This window comes from Simochromis diagramma, unplaced genomic scaffold, assembly GCF_900408965.1.
Source record: "Simochromis diagramma unplaced genomic scaffold, fSimDia1.1 OVJJ01000300.1, whole genome shotgun sequence".
In the NCBI taxonomy this organism is placed as follows: domain Eukaryota; kingdom Metazoa; phylum Chordata; class Actinopteri; order Cichliformes; family Cichlidae; genus Simochromis; species Simochromis diagramma.
Genome location: NW_024386976.1, coordinates 77,348 through 92,375, shown reverse-complemented (window position 1 = coordinate 92,375; position 15,028 = coordinate 77,348). Strand labels below are relative to the sequence as shown.

Sequence of the window (15,028 nt, the reverse complement as noted above, 5' to 3'; positions counted from 1 at the left end):
ATGACCACTATTCTGATCGCGTCAATTTCCTCATTATGAGCCTTGTTTATCCATGTTGAGCTGTTCTGGAAAAGTCCAAATCGGTAGTCAAGAGTCTCGATCCTTAGCATGTTTTTTCCATTCCCGATCCATGGGAAAAGTGAGTGCAGGACTTTCTGTCCGGTGGTCCACAACTTGAACTCCGCTAGCACATCACTGCCCCAGATTGGATCATGAGGTTGCACGTCATCAGTGCTCCTCTTGCGTCTTGGTTGGTCCCTTTCTGTCCTGCGGCATCCGTAAAGTCTGGGAGCAGTTTTGGTTCATCCCCAACTTTCTGTTACCGTATGCGAAGGTGAAACACATTGGATGTTGTATTCCTGGTTCCCTCCTGACGTTGAAAGATTTTCCCCTGTCATTGGTTGCATTCAGGTGTACCCAGTATCGGTCATCACAGCTGTAGTTCCAGTCTGAGACCTCTGGTGTACAAAACACTACCTCATTAGGTTTATAGTTGATCAGTGTTCCATTACACCGTCGCAGGTCGATTTTTGTGACTTGTCTTTTTAACCAATGTTAAGGTGCATTACCGCCCCCTGGCTCACAGCGCAGTGGACATTTAGATGAGAAAATATATATTTGACACACTTAAGGAAAATACTAATAAAATACAAATAAACAAAATAAATGTTTATTAAGCAATTTTGATAAGAAATTGCTTAATTTTAGAAATGTTTTTGCTCTTTGTTCTCTATAAAATAGTTGGGTTTTTTTTTTGTTTTTTTAAATCATTCATCTTAGCAGTGGGATTTACATGAAAAGGGAAACAAATTAAGTTTGAGTGAAAATGTAAAATTGTTGCACTCTCTGGTCAACTGACTCAGTGAATCAAATGACTCAAAACACCCGATTCACTTTGGTGAGTGACTCATTAACACTCGATTCAGTAAAAAGAATCAAATTGTGAATGAAGGGTGCGAAGCAGAGTCTCCAATTCAGTAATCCTGGCCTCCAAATATGCTACATTGTTAAAGGTATCATTACTGCTAAAGGAGGCCGAGGAGTAACTAAACATCTGACACAATGAGCAAGAAAGTGCAGGAGGGACAGGTGAAGTAGCCATGGTGCTAGGTGAGTCGGCTACGAGCTAAGCTAAGCTAAGCTAGCGAAACAGTACAGAGACAGTGAGTGAATACTTTGGCTATAAATTAGGTGGTGTACACAGAAAGTGTGTTTCGGATGAAGCACGTGAAGATTATACTCTGAAAAAAGAATGTATTTAAAAGTTGTTAATTAAATTGCTAAGCAAATAAGCTACTCAGAAACACCACTGTGTTTGAGCAGGAAAAGGAAGTGATACTCTCCCGCAGAGCGAGCGAACATCAAGTGACAGCGCCAATGGAGGGAGTTTCAGTTTATTCCACGACTGCATTTCACTCACTGCCTCTGTTTGTATCTCTGTCACTGTAGGACCAACATGGAGCAAGAAGTCAGCGCTCCCAGGAGGCCGACAAACCTCACAGAAGAAAAGGAGAGAAAACCTACAGCTGTGATGAGTGTGAGAAGGATTTTACCCTGGCTGGAAATTTAAAAAAACACCAACTCATCCACAGTGGAGTTAGACCTTACAGCTGTGACTTGTGTGGAAAGTCTTTTACCCGGGCTGGACACTTAAAAACACACCAACTCATCCACAGTGGAGTTTAAACCTTACAGCTGTGACTTGTGTGGAAAGTCTTTTACCCGGGCTGGACACTTAAAAAGACACCAAATCACCCACAGTGGATTTAAAGCACACAGCTGTGAGTTGTGTGGTAAGGCTTTTGCTCAAAATGAACATTTACAGAGGCATCTAGTTACCCACTCTGGAATTAAGGCGTACAGCTGCGACGTTTGTGGAAAAAGTTTCAGCGACAAACACTACCGAAATATTCACCTTCGGATTCACACTGGAAATGATGTTTTCTACTGTGATCAGTGTGGAAAACTGTTTGCAACAGATTCACAGTTACAACTACACATGTTTCGCCACACTGTGGAGAGACCTTATAAATGTGACCTGTGTGAGAAGTCTTTTAAATCTCCACATCAGCTGAATAAACACCAACAGATCCACACAAGAAAGTAACTCTACAAGTGCAGTTACTGTGAGGATGTATTTAGTTTTTTATCTTGTAATTGTAACCTGATTGTTTGGAACAAGTCTGATCAGTGAACTTATGGAGTTATACTGAATGAACTGTTTGGAAAAATGAAGACTCATTTTCAGTCAGTAAGCTGAGTGTTGTAATGTAAACAGGAAAATGTAATTGGACGTTGGCAGAGATGCTCTTTGTTTCAGGCAACGTTCAGGATAAAAACGTTGAAGGAATTCCCTGACTTACAATGTCTTTGTTTAGAAGTGGAGCGACGCACACTGATCCATTTCTCAACCCTGTCGTCACTGTGGTGGTGGGAAAGAGTTTCTCTGTGATCTTTGTGGAAAAACCTCCAATCATCAACGGGACCTAAAACCACATCAACGTAGCCACACTGGAGACAAAATGAACTACTGCAAAGAATGTGGGAGAGGCTTCCACACACCGAGTACATTAAAAATACATGAACTCTTCCACAGTGTGGTCAAAAAGCACATCTGTGACCAGTGTGGGTCATCCTTCACCACTGAACATGAGCTCAATGAAAAAGCATAAGGGAATCCACACAGGAGAGACACCATACAAGTGCAGACACTGTGACAAAAGCTTCTCACAATCAGGTCATCGTAACAAACATGAACGTACACACATGGAAGTGAACTTCAGCTGTGACCAGTGTGACAGGAGCTTCAGGAATCTCAGTTCATACTCCGAACACAAACAATCCCACGCTGTAAATAAACTGTTTCACTGTTACCAATGTGCAAAAACATTCACTTCATTATCTGCTCTGTGCAAACATCAGCCTGATCATGCAGGACTGAAATCACTGGATCACAATGAATCTGAAGAGAGAGAAAGATCCTCTTCTGGTTTCAGGGTCAGACTTAAAAACCTTGAGATCAGGCTCCACAGAGTTCAGATGGAATCTCCTGTAAAGAGTGTCAGCTGATGTCACACTTGGATCTGATGAGGTAGCTCTGATTTCTGGAGCTTCAGTGAATAATCCTGAATGTTACATTTAGGAAGCTGCATGTATAGATATGCATATCAAGTTTATTTTAATTCTCTAAAATCTTATCCCTGTTACATTTTATTCTTTGTTCCCTTAGGACACAGTAGTGTTTAGTAGTTGTATTCATTTTATGTGTTACCTCAGTTAAATTTCAATCCTTCATTCATATTTAATCTTTTGCTGTTGTAAAATCTTCTCTTAAATCATTTTCTCCCAAAACTACAAATATTTTCACAGCAGTTGCTCTTAAAACCTCCAAAATGAACTAAATCTGTCCACCAGCTTTGAAACGACACCTGCTGTGACTTTATGTCCTGAAAAAAGAAACTCAAGCTAAACTGGTTTTGGGCTGTACTTCCATGTAATACCAGTTTGTACCTGAAGATGAAGCAGTGAGTCAGTGTAACCTATATTTAATTAGGCAAAGAACACATTCATATTCACAGAGGCAGCAAAGAAATGTTGAAAGTTAAAAACAGCAGCACACATCAGGACCAATTTAAAGATCACAGGTGACTACTTTTACTTAATTCAAATTCCTTCAAATTTTGGCTCCTCCTTTCACTTTAGTGTATTTACTGTATCCTTGAAGTCCACATGTTGTTGTTTTTTTTAATGAATTCATTTTGATCCACATGTTCTGCAGCTGTTTCCCTGTTGATTTGAAGTTTGTATTATGAAATCTTGATAATATTAAAGTGTTAGTTATATTTGATGAACTCTGTGTAAAGTTTGTGTTATTAAACAGTTTGGTGTGAAAAATGAAGAAATGGTCTCAGAACAAGTAGTTTGAGCCATGATTTCAGATTCAAACTAATTTAACTGTTTTCAGTGGTACATGTGGAGGTTTATCAGAGGAGGCGACTTGGCTGTTCTCCACTCACACAGAACAGGGTTCCTGCAGCTCATTAAAAACTCTGAAATGATCTTCAAGGACCAAAATATTTGATTTTTCTCAAAAACATGCTGTGGGCATGACGTTTTTAGAGAGTGTGTGTTTAAGATGCATTGTGATTAACATCTCACACATTCCAAAAAAGCAGATGTTCCTGCATTGCAACAGCGCTTTGCAGATGTGTTCTCCCCCTTGCCCGTGTGCACGACTCTCATGGAGCACCAATTTGAAACACAGCTGATTGGCAGATTCCCTTGTGTGCAGAGTCCAAAGACAAAAACGGCCTCCTCCACTCTGTGTGGTTCGTACCAATTCGTCACACTTCCGTTTGGCTTGTTTGAAGCCCCGGCCATTTTTCAGCACCTCCTGTAGCGATAGCTGCGTCCTCACGCTGCATATGCTATTTCCTACCTGGATGATGTCCTCATTCATAGTGATACCTCGGTGGAGCATGTGCAGTGGTTGGTCACAGTCCCGGATTCCCTGAGGCAGGCAGGGCTGATGGCAAACCCAAAGAAGTGTGTGGTTGGATGGAGGGAGGTACAGAGTTTTTGATACAATTTTGAGACCCCATTTGGAGGCTGATTACACCACAGCGACGTGATGAAGGCTGTCCCAATCCCAAATGCGGCCGGAAATGCGCCCTTCATTTCCCCGAACTTGAAGGATGAGTCAGGTGTATCATTCGCGGCCCAACATATCCCAGAATTCATAGCGCAGCTTTGACTGTAACTAATTTAAAAAAAACAACAAAAAACAGCAGATGGTAGAAGCGTGGTGGCTGAAGAGTAAACTTTTAAATGTAAGTATTGAATTTTTAGACCTCATTACTTAACGCTGTCCATGCAGATATTATAGATTTGTAAATGATTACCTAACAATCTCGTCAACACAAAGTTCTTTATTGACAGGCAGTGGGGAGAGGGGACACTTGGGCAGTGCATTTACTGCATATAATGTGTTATCAGCCTTTTCATCTTTTCTCATTACCCACAGCTGCATCCACTTCTTTTGGGCTTAGGCTACTCACTAGGGCTGGGTATCGTCACTGATTTCTATAATCGATTTGATTAAATTCAATTTTGACTCAGTAACTGTTTCAAAGTAACTGAGGATAAAACACAGAAAAACAGCAAGCTATGCGTTTTTCAATTTGGCATAATTTAAAAGATTTTTATTAAACAGCAAAAATGAAACTTTCTTTTGGTCAGAGAGGAATAAAAGCTGCAGCTCAGAATCAGTGAGATGTTGACTTTCTGCCCCGACGGCGTGTCCGTGTTCATGTCGTCAGCTGAGAAAGGCGACATGTCACTGATGCATCGGGTCCGCCCATATGGAAAAGATATATAAATCTTATAAAGTTTTTATCTGTCTTGTATGAAACTTGTATGAAAAGCATACAAGAGTGAAAACACATATAAGATCCCTTGAAAAATTATAAAATGAAACTTGTATGTTTTGTATACTTACTAAAAAAAAATATGAAAGTAATGAGAAAGTGGCCACTTTCATGAGTAAATCATATATGTTTTTACTATTTTTTTCCATATGCGCGCGCTTTGTGTTCACGTCTTTGTGTGGAATCTGTTCACCTGCTCTCATTTATTGTTTTAGCTGTTTGGTGGCCATTGAAATATATTTCTGAGCTCCCTGCGTTTCTTGCAAAATACATTTATATTTAGAAATCGATTCAGGATTTAATGAATCAATATCGCATTATTCATCGCGTTATTAATCGATACCAAGTCAGCATCGGTATCGGATCGATTCTAGCCTGGTGAGATCAATTCTTTACTTTAATTTCTGCTCTTGTTTGCAATGCTGTGCATTCGGCAAAGATGAAACAGCCAGGTCGCCGGACTCGCTGCTCCCGTGTCAGCGAAGAGCAGGCAGAATTTGCTCCTCCTCCCCCCTCTTGTGTTTAGATGTTACGCTGTCATGTGACGTGACTTTGAGGAATTGTTAAGTTGTTTACATGTATATTCACCAGTTGTTTTTGTTGTTGAGAATTTTAATTGTAATTTTTTTTATATCATAGTTTCTCAACAGTACTTGTTTCTTTTAATTTGTTTACTGGTTTGCATGCACTTTTTATTTTTCTAGATTTTTCTAAAAAATAAATTTGAAAAGAATTGATAACTGTAAACCACCACGGCAGACCCAATGGCATTTTCATGCTTTGCAGCATCATTCATTCTTACAAGTCATCCAGCTTGTAAGAATAAAGGCTTTGCACCCCTGATAATCCACCAGGACAAGCTCAGCAGTGTGTGAGGAAGAGGAGGAGGAAGAGCCAGCAGCAGCTGACAGATGGAGAGAATAGACAGACTGTTCCCTGTTTGTGAAGGACTGATTGAAATGTTTTAAATGACTAATTGTCTGCCCCGAATCAGTGTTAGTAGTAATATAAAGGCACTTTTTTTGCCCCCACACCCCTCACTCCCCACACCCGTACCCCTCCCCTTTCCCCCTGCGCATCCATGTGAGTGCATGTACGCGTGCGTGTCCCCTTGTAGTAGGCACTGTGAGCTCAGGCGTCATATGAGTTCACATGTGTTTAATCTGCGTTTTATTTAATGAAACTATTATATGTTTTAATTAAACAGTTTTTAAGGGATGTATAGGTCTCAGCGCTCTGTTATTTAGACACAGATGATTTATTTTAGCTAGTTTAGGAGCATTTTACTTTTAATTTAACTAGTTTAGGAGCATTTCACATTCTTTAGCGCTCTGAAAGACACAGAGGCTAATAGTTTTTAAACAGAGTACCACAAACAACAGGTATCCCTTTAGAAATAAACTGTGATACTTCTAAAAGCACATATTCACACCTAGCCACACTAGCACTGTATCAACCCCCAATGTTCCTTTAATGCAACTAGCCCTCTAATTATCTACTAGTCACAAACACCCTGTAACAGTAAGACTCAAAGATTACACATAGATGATTTAACTGCATTAGGAGCATCTCACTTTTCTTTAGCTCTCCGAAAAGACACAGAGGCTAATATTTTTAAATAGAGCACCACAAACAACAGGTATTCCTTTAGAAATAAATTTTTCTTGTGATCTCTAAAAACCACAGATTCTTAACTCTGCAACAGTTACACAGGGGGGTTACAGTTAGGCCCCCAACAGTCAACAAAAGAAGTCATAAAACAATAAAAGCGGCTCCCTTTATCAAGAGCATCCCAGCACACACATCCCAACTGTAGTTCCATAGTTTTTCCACCTTTTTCTTTACAACCTGTTCTTTATATCTGCATCTCAGAGGCCAACTGAAACCAAATCCACCTATATAAAAAACCCCATCAGACACATAGTATTTTCCTCAGCACTTCACAAATGCCGCAAGGTATTCTGTATCGTTTTAACTTTTTATTTTTCCCAAACACAGTGGTGGTTAGCACACAGTATGGACATGTAGAAAGCATCGTTTGTTTGGAACACATCAGCAGAGAGGTGGAATTCATAGCTGTTCATAAGAGTTTCATTTAATCAAACCCCATCTTAGTATCTAAGTGGCTCCTCATCATTATCCAATTCACCATTTTATTTAAATACCTGAATTTTCGGAATGAGGATCCAAGAGGGACACAGAGGCTGTGTAGCTCATACAATGGTATAAATGTATTTTTTGCGATACTTTATAAATATGAAACTCTAAAGATTTTGAATTCATGCACATTGTGAATCAAGAATCTAAATATTTGTGTCACAATGATTTCTATAAAAGCATGTTGTTTATGGGGATAATGTGACAAATTTTTTGTGCGTCCTATTAATGATCAATGGTAATTGAAGAGGAAGCTTGAACCCTGGCTCAGGACATTTTCATGACAAGTGACAGCGCAGACATCTGCTAATGAGAGAACACATTTTATCATCATAAACACTGTGATATGAAGCATCGTTAAAGCGTCACTTCAGTAAAGTTGACTCATGTTTTTTAATAGATGACTTTAAAACACTAAACTCTAATTTCTGTGGTTTATTTTAAGTTTACAGAATATAACATGTGGTAAGACGACGAGTTTTACTTCTCACTGACCGTGTTATGTGTATCTATTTATCATGTATGCTACTTTGCTCTGCGGACTTTAAAATGTTTCATTGTGTTCATGAAATAAACCAGACTTTCACTGTCTGCATCTTTTACTGTTTTTCTGCTTTTGTTCACTCCAAGTTTGACAAACCTACAGACATCCAGAGTTAACTCACTAACAATGTGGAGCAGTCACAGTGTATTTAGCTGCTTTTTCCCTGAACACAACCAACTGAGAGAAACGCCTGTAGGCCTCACTTTGGTCATTGTGAATGTTGAAGGAGATTTGTACCATAGACACCTTATACTAGTGTTTCCTGCACTTAATCCATCACTACTATGTTCTATTTAAATCCGGATTCCTTTTATAGTTTGCAGTGAAATTTATTAAACCGTTGCTTAATGAGACAGAAGTACAAGTCACTCTTTACTAACACGTTTGTAGATAAGTTTATTGCTGAACGACACAGCTAGCAGTCTCACACACTCTTTAGGTTTTTGAAGTTATGTATGTAAGGGTTTAGTCTATCAAACCTTACCCTTTTCTCCCTAGTATCACAACAGTATGACTCCCAAAGTACGGCTCAGTAAACAACCAATGATTCTAAAGCCGGAACACAAAGATACAGTTGGAAGATGAATGATTGCGTTTTTATGATGCGTAGTAAAACGACCCCCTCTTCTTCTTCTCTGTGTTGTTGTTGTTGTTGTTCGTGTGTGTGTGTGTGTGTGTGTGTGTGTGTGTGTGTGTGTGTGTGTGTGTGTGTGTGTGTGTGTGTGTGTGTGTGTGTGTGTGTGTGAAGTCAAATAATAGAAAAAAACAAAAAAGCATTTGAATTTCATTTAGAACTGAGATTCTAAGTTGTAAGGAGGAATCTTATGCTCAGCCAGAAACATGTTTCCCCACTTTCACAATGCTGAGGTGCCAAATCCACAACCCCCAACAAATGGTTTGTTACACGCGGGTGTGAAGGGCAAGCTTTACTTACACAGCCTCACACACAGTAGATTTTTAAAGTTTTTGGGTACAGGGGTTTAGCCACAGATGCAACATCTACTTTTGATAAAGATCACTCCACCTGTTTATTTCTGAATAAATTAAGCATCTTTATTAAGCTCTTGTTTATAAATGTCTACACAATAATAGACACCGTGTGCTCTGTGACATTATAGTCTTCTACTTCTGCTTCCATCGGTTTGCATTTTAAACACCCAGCCTTTCAGGTTGTCATGAACGACTTATATTTCTAACATTTTGTGATATAAAAGTGAACCACGCGACTTTTTTTCTTTTCTGTTTGATGGAAGGACTTAAGACACGAGTTATTTAAACATTTCTAAATGACAGTGTGATGGCCATGGTACTTTATGGGGGCCAAATGTGTTAAGGATAATGTTTATCAATGTAAAATTGCAAAGAACCTTCGGATAGATTATAACATCTTGTAAACAGTTACCTCAGAAGCTGTACTGGTAGATCTATGTATGTAAGGTAAAACTTTCCACAGTACTTCCACTTAAGTAACTAAACACATAAAGTCACCCTTACCAGTAATCCACTGCTCCTTGAAAAAGTAGCACAAACAGACAACTGATTCAGCAATGATAAGTAGAGCTCCCGAGGCCGATACTCAAGCAGAAGAAAATTAAAAGTTGTTGTTTTTGGCTCGAAGAATTAAAGAAAGTATGTTTAATAATTCAACAAGACCCGCACCTTCAACACATGTACATTCAAATTTTGGAACAGGCTCAACATTGCTGCTGTTCAATAGTTTTTATCCGTTCGAAAAAGTCATTTTATGGCTTTAATGTTTCCAGCTGATAAGGAGAATGAGTGCAATTCAAATGTGTGTCCAAAGGCTTTAAAAATCTACTTTGTCTGTCACGACAGTATCAAACTACAGAGCATTGTTTTTACTAAAATTCAACATTTTCAGATGAAAATTTGGCTGCTTTTTGTTTTTTTTCACTGTAACACCCACCTCAATGCCATTTTTAGGATATTCTTGGTGATCCCACCTTTTTTCATATTTATGCTTTTGTCACTGAGGGTATCTAATACGCATGTTGTCACTGTGTTTTTGTACTACCAGCTGCGAGGGCTCTGCTTTTGCTTTGAGCAGTCTGTTTTTATTTTGTCTCGTGAGTGCGTGTTTTTCAAACGAGATCCTCGTCAGTTTGAGTTTGTTACCACAAACTTTGTGTGAAGTTCACAACAGAGGTAAAGAAATTTAAACTCCCCAGTTTAAGGAGGCAGGCAGGGGTTGGACCAGCTGCACAGGACAGGTGAAGCGGAAAGTGTCCGGGGAGATGTGCAACATAAGCAGAGGGAACATTTTACAAGATGATAAATGGCACATTTAGGTGATTAAGGATTTGTTGACAAGATTAAAAGACACGTCCGTCAGAGTTCAACAACATTACAGTTTGATTAAATAAAAAGTTTTTAAACTACATATGGTTTATTTTCTCCTCTGATAGTAATCACATTAAACATGTCAAGAAAGAAAGAGTATAAAGAAAAATAGTAAGTGTGTCTAATTAACCTCTTCCTGTGAACCTTATATCATCCTTTAATATGTTTGGTGTGACAAACTTGAAGAAGCACAGAAAAGATCATCAGACATTAATCTAATCAGTTTTCAGCCTTCATTCAAATTGAAAAGTTGAAATCTTCCCTGCTAGACCCAAGTGCAGCGTTTAACACCGTTGGCCATAGCATTTTATTACAGCTATTATTAAATGGCTGAAGAGAAAACCAAGGGTTGTTTCTGCATTTTATTCTAAATTTGCGGATAGGGGCATGTTTATTTATAATTTTGATAAAAGTGTCATAAAAATAATTCCATGCCAGCTCAAGATCAGTTATCAGGTAGATTCTACTCCAGTTATAGTCCCATAAATCATGAAAGAAAGCTTGCTCACAGAAATGCTTAAAATCTCGTTTAAAAGCTATCTGTGGCCTTGATTTTGGGAGCTTCGATTGCCTGACTACAGCTACCACACAGTGGTCACTGATATCATTTGCGAAAACCCCAGTGTGAGAATATTTATACGGCATATTAGTTAAAAATAAATCAATAAGTGATGACTTTTCTGGGCATTTAAGATTTGGACGAGTTGTGCTGTAAATTAGTTGTGTGAGATTATATGAATCACACATGGATTTAAAACTGTCTGAGGCAGAGGACAACCAGTCCCAGTTGAAATCTCCGGCCAGCACAATTTCATTAAAATCTAAAGTAGATAGTTTTTCACTAAGTGAAACTAAAGCCTCACTACTAGCTGAGGGGGGTCTATAACAGCCCACAATGGTAATAAAATAGCCCTTGAAAAGTTGGAGTTTGAGGGCAAGAAGTTCAAACTGTTTACAAACAGATACAGCTGAATCGACATCGGTATCTGTAAACCTGGACTCTGTGAACGGCTGACTGTCCGATGTGCTAAAGAATAGAAAACATTATTTCCCATCAGACCATGAGCAACATTCAGGCATGTAACACAGTTACACGGACTCAAGGGCGCATGCGCACGCAGCGAGTGAGAGCTTGGCATCCTAAGTTTTTAAGTTTTTAAGTTTTTATCACTTCTTTTCGGTTCTATTGCTGGCATGTGTTTTGGTTGAAAGAAGTGACAGTTTCTTACAAAGTGACACACGCTCCACAATAGTGAGAACGTCATGGATTCTGTCTTCTTCATTGTGGTTGGATTTCTACTGTGCTGGCTTGTTTCCAATGAGGTGGGCGAGGCCGTGAGTCAGCTGAGGATTGTTTATTCCCGCGACGAACTGTTACAACTTAACTTACCATATGACGGTAAGGACCTCACCTCATGTATGCCGGATTTTATACATAAAGATTTTAACAGAACGAGTGACAAGAGGAAGAGGAAAAGAGGGAGACGTGGAGGTGTTAAATTGCGCATGAGGAGACAACAGGTCAGTCGGTTTCCCCTGCCGTCTGTTATCCTTGGAAATGTTCAGTCTCTCAGGAACAAGCTGGATGAACTCCAGGGAAACGTCAGGTTCCAGAAAGACTTCGGGGACAGCTGTGTAATGGCTTTTTCCGAGACATGGCTGACGGAGCTGGATCAGGACGCCGATTTTTCAATTGACGGTTTTGGAGCTCCCTTTCGCCAGGATCGGGATGCACGGGTAACAGGGAAATCTCAAGGAGGGGGAGTATGCTTGTATGTGAACAAACGTTATTGTAGCGCTGTGACTGTTAGAGAGTGTATTTGTACACCAGATGTTGAACTTTTATCCGTGTCACTGCGCCCTTTTTATCTCCCTCGTGAGTTACCACAACTTTTTATTACCGTAGTTTACATTCACCCGAAGGCTCACCCCGCCTCCACTTGCAGCATCATTTCAGACGTAGTACAGAAGCTGCAGGCGCTTTCTCCTGATGCACCAAACTTTATAATGGGGGACTTTAACCATGTCTCCCTTAAATCAACTTTGGGCAATCTGTATCAATATGTATCCTGTCCTACCAGACGGGATAAAATATTGGACCTTTGTTACGGATCGGTGAAGAATGCTTATAAATCCCTCCCGCTTCCTCCTCTGGGATCTTCTGACCATAACTGTGTGCATCTTCTGCCCATCTACAAAACTGTCTTAAAACGAGAGAAGACAAAGACTAAGGATGTTGACATATGGTCAGAAGAATCTGTGCTTACCTTGCAGGAATGTTTTAAGTGTACAGATTGGGAAGTTTTTATTCAGTCTTGTGGAGATGATCTTGACGCTTTGGTGGACGTTACTAGCTCTTATGCAGTATTTTGTAAAGACATGATTATACTCCGTAAGCGCGTTAAAGTCTACGCTAACAATAAGCCATGGGTCACTAAAAGCGTCAAATCCTGTTTAAGGAAAAAGAGACAGGCCTTTAAAGAGGGGGCTGTTACCGATTTTCAGACAGCCACAAAGGAACTGAAAATCGAGATTTTGAAAGCAAAACAGAGCTACAAAAACCTTCTTGAAAGCAAATTTGCTGCAAAAAATTTTGGGTCTGCCTGGACTTGTATGAAAACCATAGCAGGGTTTCAAAATCCCCAGAGCAGTAGTCAGATCATCTTAGATGGTTTTAATTCAGACAGAGATTTTGCAAATGCCTTAAACATGTTCTATGCTCGTTTTAGTTCTTTTGATTTTAGCGAGGATATTTTGGAACTGAAACAGAAACTGAGAGATACTCAGCACTTTATCATTGAACTCAGCGATGTTAAAAAGGCCTTTCATACCGTCAGTGTGAACAAGAGCCAGGGTCCTGATAATATTAGTGGCCGCCTAATTAAATCTTGTGCTGATGAACTCAGTCCTATATTTCAGGTTATTTTTAACAAATCCTTGCAAACACAACATGTGCCCTCTCTTTGCAAAGAAGCAGTCGTGGTTCCTGTCCCTAAATCTAGTCGTCCAAAAATTCTAAACGACTTCAGGCCTGTTGCCCTCACTTCAGTTGTAATGAAAGTCTTTGAAAAAATCATCAGAAATGTGATTATGAAAGAGACTGAAGGTCAGCTGGATCCAATGCAGTTTGCATATAGGCCCAACAGAGGAGTGGAGGACGCATTTTGACTTTACTAAATCTAATTCTTAAACATGTAGAGAGTAAAGGGACTTTTGCAAGACTTCTTTTCATTGATTTTTCTTCGGCTTTTAATACAATACAGCCCCATATTTTAATTAAAAGACTTTTAGAACAGTTTGAAATCAGGAAAAACCTGGTGGGCTGGATTTTAGATTTTTTAACTGACAGATCACAAAGAGTGAGAATAAATGGGGTTCTGTCTGACCCAGTGATCTCCTCCACAGGTTCTCCTCAAGGGTGTGTCCTATCGCCCTTATTATTCACTCTCTATACAAATATGTGTCAGGGCAGACATGAAAACAGGCTCATTATTAAATATGCAGATGACTCTGTTATTGTCAGCTTACTGAAAGAGGGTGAAATTAACCACGGTCCAGTCATTGATGACTTTGTTCAGTGGTGTGAGGAGTCTTATCTCCAGCTGAACATATCTAAGACAAAAGATATGGTGATTGATTTTAGGAAACAACAAAATGGGCACGGAGTCACTTTAATTAAAGGTCAGAAAATAGAGCAAGTACAATCATATAAATATCTTGGGACCATAATAAACGAAAAACTGAACTTTGATCAAAATTGCAAATCAGTTTGTAAAAAGGGTCACCAGCACCTTTATTGTCTTAGGACACTTGTTCACTTCCACATTGACCAAAAAATTTTAACTTTGTTTTATCGTTCTTTTATTGAGTCTGTTTTATCCTTTTGTTTGGTGGCATGGTTTGGTCAGACCTCTGTCACAGAGAAAAACTCTCTAAATCAGATAGTGAGATGGTCCAGTCGTCTGATAGGTGAGCCACAGTCTTGTTTAGCCTCCCTGTACTCTGAGCAGGTACAGAGGATGGCTTTATCAATCCTTAAAAATGGTTCCCATCCTCTAAGGGGTGAATTTCAGCTTCTTCCCTCAGGTTTCTATTTCCGAGATGTAGGACAAAGCGTTATAAAAATAGCTTTGTCCCCGTTGCTGTCACTGAATTAAATAAGAACTGTTTTTGATTCGAAATATCAAAACTACTATATATGTGCCACAGTGAGTTTTTATATATTTACTAGGTATGTGTGTTTTTAAAGGGATGCCAAATGCTGTCATTTTTCTGTAAAGCAAATTTACCTTGCCTTTGGGTATAAATAAAGTTACCTTGACCTTGACCTTGACAGTAACACATTTTTTACATATTCAGCAGAGAGAGTTAGCTGTGTGCACTACGAAAAAGGCTGTTCCAATTCTCAGCATCGCTCCTCTCTTTTCCTGAGACCTTGGCAATTATCCTTCTCACCATGACGTTTTCATCGAGGATAAGGAAAGAGTTTAGGGAAAGAAGACAGGCGCTAATTTTGAAATATCACCCCCACGTGGTTACG

At 39.4% G+C, this 15,028-nt stretch overlaps 1 long non-coding RNA gene across 1 annotated transcript; it reads right to left on the bottom strand.

The window, feature by feature from the left end:
* Positions 1-438: 438 nt before the first annotated feature.
* On the bottom strand, positions 439-14,704 carry LOC120738326. Its single transcript, XR_005696947.1, has 4 exons — positions 13,998-14,704; positions 9,064-9,066; positions 6,357-6,362; positions 439-449 (listed from the first exon to the last, which is right to left on the bottom strand). It is a non-coding gene; the product is annotated as an uncharacterized LOC120738326 (long non-coding RNA).
* Positions 14,705-15,028: the final 324 nt, after the last annotated feature.